This window comes from Octodon degus, unplaced genomic scaffold (assembly GCF_000260255.1).
Source record: "Octodon degus isolate 3935 unplaced genomic scaffold, OctDeg1.0 scaffold00212, whole genome shotgun sequence".
In the NCBI taxonomy this organism is placed as follows: domain Eukaryota; kingdom Metazoa; phylum Chordata; class Mammalia; order Rodentia; family Octodontidae; genus Octodon; species Octodon degus.
In genome coordinates this window covers 592,617-602,997 of record NW_004524788.1, presented here as the reverse complement: position 1 = coordinate 602,997, position 10,381 = coordinate 592,617, and the positions used below count along the sequence as shown (strand labels likewise).

The 10,381-nt window shown below is 41.8% G+C and overlaps 1 pseudogene; it reads right to left on the bottom strand.

Moving 5' to 3' along the window:
• Nucleotides 1–6,828: 6,828 nt before the first annotated feature.
• The window catches only part of LOC101587666, a 19,027-nt pseudogene continuing 15,474 nt past the window's right edge, over nucleotides 6,829–10,381 (bottom strand).

Here is a 10,381-nt window from a genome sequence, read left to right as displayed (position 1 = left end):
TCAGTAGGATAAGCATTTGCCTGGCAAGTGCAAGAGCCTGAGTTCAATCCCCAGTTCCACCAAAAAAAAAAAAAAAAAAAAAGGGCTGCAAAACACTGATAGAAATCAGTAGCATGATCATCTTAGCTATTCTGTATAGATACTTGCATGATTTTCTTCCTTCTTTTTTTTTTTAGAATAGTAGGCTTCATGTGGCCTATTTGTACTAGTACATGCATGTCACATACTGTGATCATTCCAAGTGTCCTTCTCCCTGTTGCCCTCCCTTTACCCCTCCCACTGATCCCCTTCATCTTTTCTGATAGCATCTAGTGCAGGTCATTTTTATGTATTTTTTTTTCTGCAAAAATTTCCTGAGCTACTTTTTTCATCATTTCCTACAGCTGCCTAATAACATCCTGCCTTCAGTATGTCCCAACTTCGGTGCCCAGAACCTGCCATACTTTACATGGCAAAGAGGCTTTGCAAGTTGCTTGATGTTATGGACAGTGAGGAGGACAGACTATCTTTCACTGACCAGGTGAACCCAGTCTCATCCAAGTGGTCTTCAAATAGACACTTTTCTAGATAGATTGTGTTAGGAAAAAGAAAAGAAATGAAATTATGAACTCAGCAGTACAGGTGGATTTCAAAACAAACTGGAGAGGGACTGGATCCTCTTATGTGGGCTTTGAGATCTTTATATAGGGTCACAAGGAGGGGAGCTCAGTGAGGGAGAGGGGTTTACCTGCTAAGGAAGGGTGGTTACCTGCCCAGAACAAAATCCAACAAGGAGGCTTGGGAACATGCAGGACATGTTGGTTACTATCAATAGCAGGGCTGATAATTATAGGGACAATGGGGTTTTCTCTGGTCAGCTTATATTGGCAGTGGCCGGACTGCTTCAGGGTTCGTCAGGGGATAGGAACAGCAGAGCAAGCATCCAAGAGATGTGAGACTGCCAGCTGTGCAGCTGCAGGAAGGGTCTGTGAGCCAACGGATGTGAATGCCCTCTCAAAGTCAAAAAAGATAGGGAAATGTGTTTGTCCCAGCAGGCATGCAGCCACTGAGACCCATGTTATACTGTCTCAGCTACTTTTCTCTCATTGCTGAGACAAAATACACAACACCCAAAATTAAGGAAGGAAATGTTTATTTAGCTCAGTCTGTGGAGGTTTTAGCTGGCTCCAAGGCTGTGGGAGTGGCCAAAGCTGAAGGTTGATTGCACGTGTGGGGCTACAGCAAGGCCATCCATGAGAACATGGAGAACCCAAGGCAAGCCCGGGGAACAAACTGTTCCAGTCCTGAGAACACGAGGCACCCAAGGAAAGCTAGGCAAACAAATTGTTAGGCAGAGGGGCTTCACCTGTCGCCAACCTGCCCAATGGATAAATAAGCACACTGCAGGTGTTAGGTAGATTTTCTTCTCCCACTGGGAGAGGAGGTTCCACCTGACCTCAGCTTCTGCAGATTTCTTGTCTTCATTTTGTCTTGGTCTTCCCCTCATTGTTTCTCAAGTGCTGTGCTGGATGAGGCACAAGGAAGACTTTGTGCCATTGGGCAGGTTAGTGTCAGGAGAAGCCCCCGATCTAACCATTTGTTTGCCTAGCTTGCCTTGGGTGTCTTGTGTTCTCAGACTGGAACTGTTTGTTCACTGGGTTTGCCTTGGGTTCTCCATGTTCTCATGGATGGTCTCTCATTGAAGGCAGAAGACACAAAAGCAACAAAAACAAAGTGAGGAGAGAGAAAGCCTCTTTTCCTCCCTAGTATTCTAAGCAGGCCACCTGCCATGGGCCAGGTGTCACACCATCTCCCTACCCTCTTCTTCCATAGGCTTGGGATGGTTACCATGTGAGGACCCCATCTTGCTGAGTCACTTAAACTTCTAGACACCTCAAATTGACACAATGCATCAACCATTAAAATATCCTGGAGCATACACAGCCACCCAGGACATATCCTCTATACCCTGGAATATAGAATTACTGAGTTAAACTTCTAAACTTCTCAAGTTGACACAATGAATCAACCATAATGCATATCTATGATGTCCAGAACTGTGAATGACAAGTGGGTGTTGCCCTAAGGGAGTAGGGTTATGTCACTTGTTACAACCACAACAAGTGACTGATGCAGGAGTTTACCTCTGTTTTCTCTTTCTCTTTCTCAGTCATAAACAGATGACATTTGAATAAGGATCCACCGGGGTTTTTATTGTGGCAACTTTTTTGAATTTTCAGTCTAAGTGGTTTCAAAATTAAATTGTAGAAATGTAAATAACTTTATATTTTGTCCATAAGACTTTTGTGGCATGGAAAATATTTGTCAATGTATAGTTTAGAAATTCTTAGAATGTTCATTGAGCCATGTTCCATTCATTAAACGTGCTATTAAAATTTAATGAAGAAATAAAATAAATTCTAATACACAACATAGTCTGGTGCCTGTAGTTTACAACAATTTTATATATATTTCATAAAGAACAAAGGAAGGAGTTCTAAAGTTCAATACACAGACATGATATTTATGGAGATGGGAAGTGCTAATTGTCCTGATTTGTTTTTATTTATTTATTTTTTTTAACCAGGGATTGAACTCAGGACCTTGTACTTGCCAGGCAGGCAGATGCTTATGCCGCTAAGCTATCTCCCTGGCCTTTGTCTTGATTTACAAATAGCACAGTGTACACATGTCAAATTATCACACTATTTCCTATAATATGTATGATCATTATATGTCAATAAAAAAGAATTCAGAATATTTATTCTGTTATTTTTCTTTTTTATTTTTATGAGTACATGTTTACTGTACATGACAATTACATCCACTGTAGGGAATTGGTGCACATGCAGAACATATTTCAATTTCTTTGTCCTCTTCCCGGGCCCTCTTTTATTTTCTAGCATCAGATTCATTTATTTATTTTATAAGAATACAAATTGAAAACCAGACTAGTCAGCCATAGAACACTTAAAACATGTAAAACTATTGTACTAAATCAAGGTACACTTTTACATATATTGTCCACACTGTTACAACAATGCTTTGTCTTTTTATCTGTCTTTTATTTTATACTTTATATGTGCATTGAGTATTTTTACATAAGATAAATTGTTCAATGTTTAAGCTGTGTGCCACAATTATGTCACATAGCATTATGGTCTCCAAGGTACATCTATTTTATTGAAAATGGCTTAAGTTTATCCTTTTTTATTACAGATTAGTACTCCATTGTGAATAAACACATTTTAAAATTCATTCATTTCTTGATGGACAGGCAGGTTGCTTCCCAAATTTAGCTATTATGAATTATATTGCTACATTGTAGTATGCCCAGCGCACTATGGTATGAGGTCCTTAACTCTTTTGGGAAGATCAGTATTTATCAATTTATCTGATTTTTTTCAGGTATGTTAGTGTTTGTTTTGTGAAGTTGGGTACACTGATATTTGGTGTATATGTGTTTATAATTGTTAACCTTTCCTATTGGTTTGATCCCTTGACAAATGCGTAATGACCTTTGTCTTTTCTGATTAGGTTTAGCTTGAAGTCTTTGAAATTAGGATTGCAACTCCTGCTTATTTTTCTGGGTTCTCATTGCACAGAATTTGGTCTTCCAGCTTTTGTTTTTAATCTGTATCTTTTTGAATGATATGTTTTTTGTTTGTGTTTTTTTTTTTTTAATTTTAGGGAAGGGTCTATAGGGTGCTTATGCTGCTAAGGGTCTTACTACTAGATCGGACTCGTAGTGATCTGCCTGTTTACAGTCTCCCAAGAGCTGGGATTACAGGTTCGTGCCACCACACCCAGTCTCAATTACCATCTCAGTGTGCCCGAGGGCGGGGCCAGCACGGCAGGCGTGGGATCAACCCCCGGCCCCTGCTTGCAAGTGCTTTAATCAGCTGAGCTATTTGGCTGGCCCTAAATGTATTTCTTTTCTGTACTGAGGATTGAATTCAGGCCCTTGCGCTTGTCAGGAAAGCGCTTATTCCACTGATGCATCTCCCCAGCCCCTAAATGTATTCCTTTTTTTTTTTTAAATTTTATTTATTTATTTATGTGTGTGTGTGTGTGTGTGTGTGTGTGTGGCCAGCTCAGCCCACCAGGGGTGGGCGGGGCTGGCTGGCATGTGGTGCTGGGGGGTCCCTGTGCTTTGCTAAGCTTGTTCCAAGTAGGTGCTTTAGACCACTGAGCCATCTCACCAGTCCTGTATTTCTTATATGCTGCATATTGTTGAGTTTTCTTTCTGAATCCATTTTGCTCATCTAACTGGGGAATTGAGACCACTCACATTGAGCGTTATTGAGATGTACTGACTTATTTCTATCATTGCATTCTTTTTTTGTAGCTGATTTCTTAATTTTTTCCCATTTTTGTGTAGCTGCTCATCCTGCTAGGCATGTTGATTTCAGACATCTATTCCCTGGAACTCAGGGACTGTTGCTCTAGGCCACCTCAGTCATGGTCCTTTGTTATTACAGCTCTAGGAAGTGAATAGTCCTTCCTCTGGTTGGGTAAGTGTCAATTCCTTGTGTTAAATTTTTCCCTCTCAAAATACCTAGGGTGGCTTTGCCTTCCTACACAAAACTTGCGTGCCTCAGAAAGTGTTCTTCATCTTTAGCCTTTAGAAGAACTCTTGGCATTGGAGGGACCAGAGGAACATACCATCACTCCTATCTTTCATCATGCACCTTGAGTCATTTACAACAAACTGTAAAGTTTCACCAGGGGAAAATGAATGAAGCCTGTCTAGCTAAACAGGATATTCATTCAGTGTGACTGTGGGGCATTCTTGTGGGTATTAAGAGATTTGTTGGATGGAAGGTCTTCTCCTTCCTGTCCTTAGAGCTTTGCATCACTACACTGAAAATACTTCCAGAGGAAAAAGCTTATCTTTGGATTCTTCCCTATTGCAGAGAAAGAAGGGGCCTGGTAAACTCTTGGACATCTGGGTTTAGGAATTATTGGAATTAAGGAAAAGCTGTTTGATAAGAAACTAATACTAGGTTTATCATCTTGTCACTGGCTTCAGGCTTTCTTTCCAAGGAGGTGGTTAGCATGTAAAGACCATGCACAATCAGGGCTGAAGCCAGCTGTACAGTGACTGGGTTTCCTAGTTACAGATGAAGAAATGATGGTTAAGAGAACAGTAGAGTCTGCTAGTTAGTTATATGATTGTACAAGGTACCCAGGCCTTTTCATCTTTTATTTTGAGACAAGATCTCCTTCAGGTGCCATAGTTGCCCTCAAACACAAGATCTTCCTGTGTCTACCTCTTAAGCAGTCAGGATTGCAGCCATGCACCATTGTGTCCAGTGAGGGAGTTTTGGGAACTTATTCTGTGCTTGGATTCCTCCACCTCAGACTGCAGCTCACCAAGACCTGAGTCAGTCCATTCTTTACCTTCCATTGCCAGTTTGGGGAGCAATGAAGAGACAGGCCTGAACTGCTCACTTACTTTGGAGTTTGCAGTGGAAATTGTGGAGGTATGAGGGTCTTCCAAGATGAACCTGGAAATATAGAAGGCAAGCTGGCTTTGAGAAAAAAATTAATTAATCCTCAAGAGAGCCTAGAAAGGCCAAGTAGCTTTGTACTAGAGAGTTTGGAGATAATTGCCTTTGGATACACAAAGGTAGGTCCAGAGAGAACAACGGAACCTAAAGCTCTCTTGGCTCCTTACAAATTATCTGATTCAGGGCTTTCTGGCAATAGTCCCTTATTTTGAAAGTAGCTTGAGTTTTTCCTTCTTGCAGTCACTCATTTCTGTGGGATATTTATCGATTAGATTAAAAAATAAAATTTCTTTTAGCTTTTTATGTTTTCCAACACTGTGTAATGAGCATTGTAATTTTTAGTTTAAAAAAGAAAAAGGATACAGTTGGGTAGAACACCAGTTGGGGAAGTGAAGAGGTGTTGTGCTTGTGGGTGGGACTTGAAGCTTGAAGGGAACAGGACAGGAAGGCGCTGCAACTGCAGGGGGCCCACTGAATACTGGTGGAGAGGAGCTGCAGAAGGGCAAGACTCATTCCTCTCTGCTCCTGCAAGGCAGGAAGAGCTGGGCCTTGGCTGCATGGCAGAAGGACTGCTGGGAAGCTGGCTGGACATCTGGGTCAGTGCCCATGGAGCTGCTGCAACCCCCATACTGACCAGTGTACAGAATTCACCTTCAGTGCTGGGCCAAGATTCACTATTCCAGTGCATGTACCACCCAGCCCAGAGGAGCCAGAATATGCTCCTCCTAGTGCCTTGCTTCAGTGGTCATGTCCTCACGGACATTCAGGTTGGAATTTCATCCCAGTGTGAGGTGGCAGTTGGTGGGTGATTAGGTTGTGAGGGTGCCAATCTCAAGAACAGGTGTATCCATTCACAGATTAGTGGGCTCAGGGGTCATCTTGAGCGTGAGTTTGTTATAGAAGCCAGTTTGACTGTGTCTCATGGGTGCGCCCTATTCTAATGTGATGCTCTGTGGCTCTTTGCAAAGACCTCACCAGCAAGAATGTCTTGACCCGTTGTGGTCCCTTGACCTTGAACCTCCAGACTATTACCCAAATTAACTTTACTTGGAATGAATTATCCAGTCAGTAGTCATCACAGAAGGTGAACTAAGACACTCCACCAAATTCATGACTTCCTGGAACCTCAGAATGTGACCTTCTTTGGAAATTGGATCTCTGATGGTATAATACATGTAAAAATCAGGATGAGATCATATTGGAAGAGGGGAGGCGCTATCCCAGTGAGCGTACTGCCATGTCATAACTCTTGCTCTGTTTTGTTTCTGTACAAGATTTATTAAGTGTCTTCATGTAGCAGTCTCCTTTTCTAAACACTGCTGTCAAGGACACCTTGTCATGCCGTGGGGACCAGCTGGGGGTTGGCAGGCAGCTCTGGCTTACCATGCTTCTGTTCTGAGATGGGAGTGGGGGGAAGGATCTTGCCTTTGGGTTGTACAGTGCTTACATGGACAGGCAGTGGCTTCTTGCGGTCAGTCTTACCACTTGGATTCAAGGGCAGCATGATCTTTACTTTGATACCCAGCACATCCAGTACGAGCAGCACACAGCAGTGTCAATACAGTAGTTGACAGAGTCCCCACAGTGAGTAACCGGGCCATCTACAAACTTCATGAACTTAGCCCTCTGTCCTCAGAGTTCCCCAGACACCATGATCTCACAGCCCTCGGCTCTCCATGATGAATTGCAGCACATCATAGCAAGCCCTCTGAGGTGTACGTGGCACAGAGATTCCACCTGGGCACTGGCACACAGACCCCTTGTTGCCACCTTTTCAACATAAAGCTCTGCATTCCCCTCAGGGTAGCTAAACCTCTTTTGAGCTACCATAGCCAATTCTAGGATCCTCCAGCCCTTCTCACCAAGCACATTGTGTGTCCTGCTGGCTGAAATAGTGACTTTCATCCTGGCTGGTGTCACTTGGACTGCAACTCCAAAGCAGCTGTGTTCATCCAGCTCTTGAGTAGGAAACTTATTCAGGCCACTGACAAACTTCGTCTTCTTGGAAGTCTGTGCCCCATAACTCTTGTTCTGTCCTAAAAAGAAACAGGAAAATACATACAGAGGCCCAGAGAAGGGAGTCATTTATGATGAAAGTAGAATGATGCCAACTTAGAGCAAGGAACACAAGGAATAGACTGTCCCTAGAGCCCCTCAGAGAGAGCATGGCTCTACTGTTTGGGACTTGGGGTCTCCAGAACTAGAGGGGATCACTTCTTATAGCACTGCCTTGGAAAATTAATATTAGAACTGTATGTATCTCTCTTCTTCCCACTTTTTCATTTTTAAAAGCTATTTTGAATTATTTTACTATGCCTTACAGGACTCTTCACTGGTGAACATGTGAAGTTCAAAGCTACTGCCCTTGTTAAATGGAAGCAGAGACCTGCATGGTGAGTTTACTAGCAAGGCCAGCAGGGGGAGCCCTTAGGGCCCGGTGACAGACTAAAGAAGCTTCCATTGAAAAGGTCTTTCCAGTGCTTCACACATTAAGTGTGACTACTGAATCCTTCAGGGTGGGAGACATTTGTCCCTTCAGGGACAGGAGAAAATGTCCTGTCCTCAGTTCTATTATAACCTAACTTTTGATTAGGTCAAGAAAAGGCGACAGGCCAGCCCTCTGTGGATGTAACTTTGAAGTTTGAGTGCTGTGGTGAGGCCCTGGGCTGTTACCTGCATGAACAGTTGAGTTTCCAGGGAGTAAATGCATGAATTTTGCTTCTTTCTCAACTCACTCTGGAGTCAGTGAGGCTGGATGGGAGAGTGACATAGCGAAAAACACATGGCGCTTCTCTTTGAGGAGTGGAGGCTGGACATGTAAATGTTTCTGTCACTTAGACCACCACTGTCCAACAGAAATAAAACAAGAGCCTCCAACTGAGATTCCAAAGCTTTTGGCAGCCACATCAAAAAGGAAAAAAAAAAACAAAAAAACAGAAAGATAAATTTTAGTAACATATTTTCTTAGATCTAGTATTTCTATCTTAAGATTTCACCATGTAATCAATATGAAAATTAAGAAAATACTGTCCATTGTTGTATTAACAGGACCTCAGGTGGCCCAGTGTGGGCTCAGAGGCAGCATCTAGTTATCAGCAGGCAGACTGACAAGGTTTACTCAAAGCTCCACATTCTCCCCTTTCTGCACCCAGTTTCACAAGGTGTCTTTTCATTTCATGTCTGCCTGTCACCCACATTTCTCCGCCAAACCTCATTCATCACCCCACCCTTTAAAAATAACATTTCAAATCATTTTCTTAATGCAGCATGAGATTTCTGAGGTATGATTCACTTCAGATTTCAGCAGGGCTTAAGTGCTTTTTAAGTAGTGTTGGGAGAGAAGTCAGGAAGTCCAAGAGAAAAAAATGCAAAAGATATTAATAAGCTATTTATATAGAAGGGATACATTTAAGCATCATAAAGAAAAAATGCTCAGACTCCCTAGCAATTGAGAAAGTTTAAACAGAAGCAACATTTTCTTCCATCAAGTAGGAATTTGACATGTGAGTGGCAGTGAGGGAGTGGAGAAATGAACTCCTGGAATGGATGGTGATGGTATTTCCAATGCTTCTCTGGAGAACAATTTGACAGCATTTAATAAAACCATGGATGTGCACACCCTGTGACCAGCAGGTCTTCTCGGGGGCCTTCCCTTGAGAAGCCATGGTATATGAGCATCAGGAAATATATAACAGGATTTTTATGTGGTATGATTATAAAAGGAGAAATTTGAAATTTCCTAAATGATATCCAATCTCATAACACAATAATATGACATGATAAAGTCACTGTAATGGCTATGACATATGGGTAAGAAGCGTAAGAACAAGCCACATGCACTTATAGAGAAATTGTTATACCATTGAGGGTGAAAAATAGCATGAAGAAAAATACATGGAATATGGTATTACTTATGGAAATAGGTCACACTGAACAATGCCTACATATTTTTGTGGCTACTCATGCATATGTTTGTGATGAGGCAGAGGAGTTTTGGGGAGGAGTATTTCAAATTAATGACAACGGATACCTTTGGGGAGATTCAAAGGAGAAAGGGTGTAAGCATGGTGGTCATAAATGACATCTGTTCATGCTGTCATTTGGAATTATTCAAGGGAAGCAACACTTAGTTATTGTTGACTTGAAAATTCATGGGAAGTATAGCTATGGGAGGACCATCTCCATTTCCTGGCAATGAATAGCAGAGGCAAACCTGCCTTATTCCAGGGCTGTCTTCTCTTGCTCCATCTTATCCTAAATCCCTGAGTTTGGAAAGATCCTGAAGCTGCTGTAATTCATGGCAGGACGTTAGACACATTGCCTTCCATCTGCAGGGCTAAGGTTCATCTGTAAAGTGAGGCCTGATGATCCCTACATTTGCAGCTGCAGCATATTGTGTTTATTTTTATTTTATTTTTTGACAGAACTGAGGATTGAACTCAGGCCCTTGCACTTGCCAGGGAAGCGCTTATTCTACTGAGTCGACTCCCCAGCCCCTAGCATATTGTGTTTAACTGATTGTACACAAACTGCTGCTTCTAGAGGAAAGCTAACCTAACTGAGATTTGAAATCAGACACGAATCACAGACTCTAGTGACCCTGTTTTAAAAATGACCTTGGCCAAGCGTTTTTTTTTTTTGCTCTTTTTAAAAATTTTTTTTTCAAAATTTTATTGATAAACAGATAGCAATGAGACAGTTTCAAATCAAATTGGAAGTATAGTTTCAAAAAATAATACACTGCATATATTCTTCTGAGTGGTTAATAGCTGTACAATATGCGGACTTGAGATCTTATTTACAAACACTATTAGAACAAATCATTCTATTCATTAAGAGAATGCAACTATATATCTATCCCAACCTCTTTGAATACACAGATACAAAAT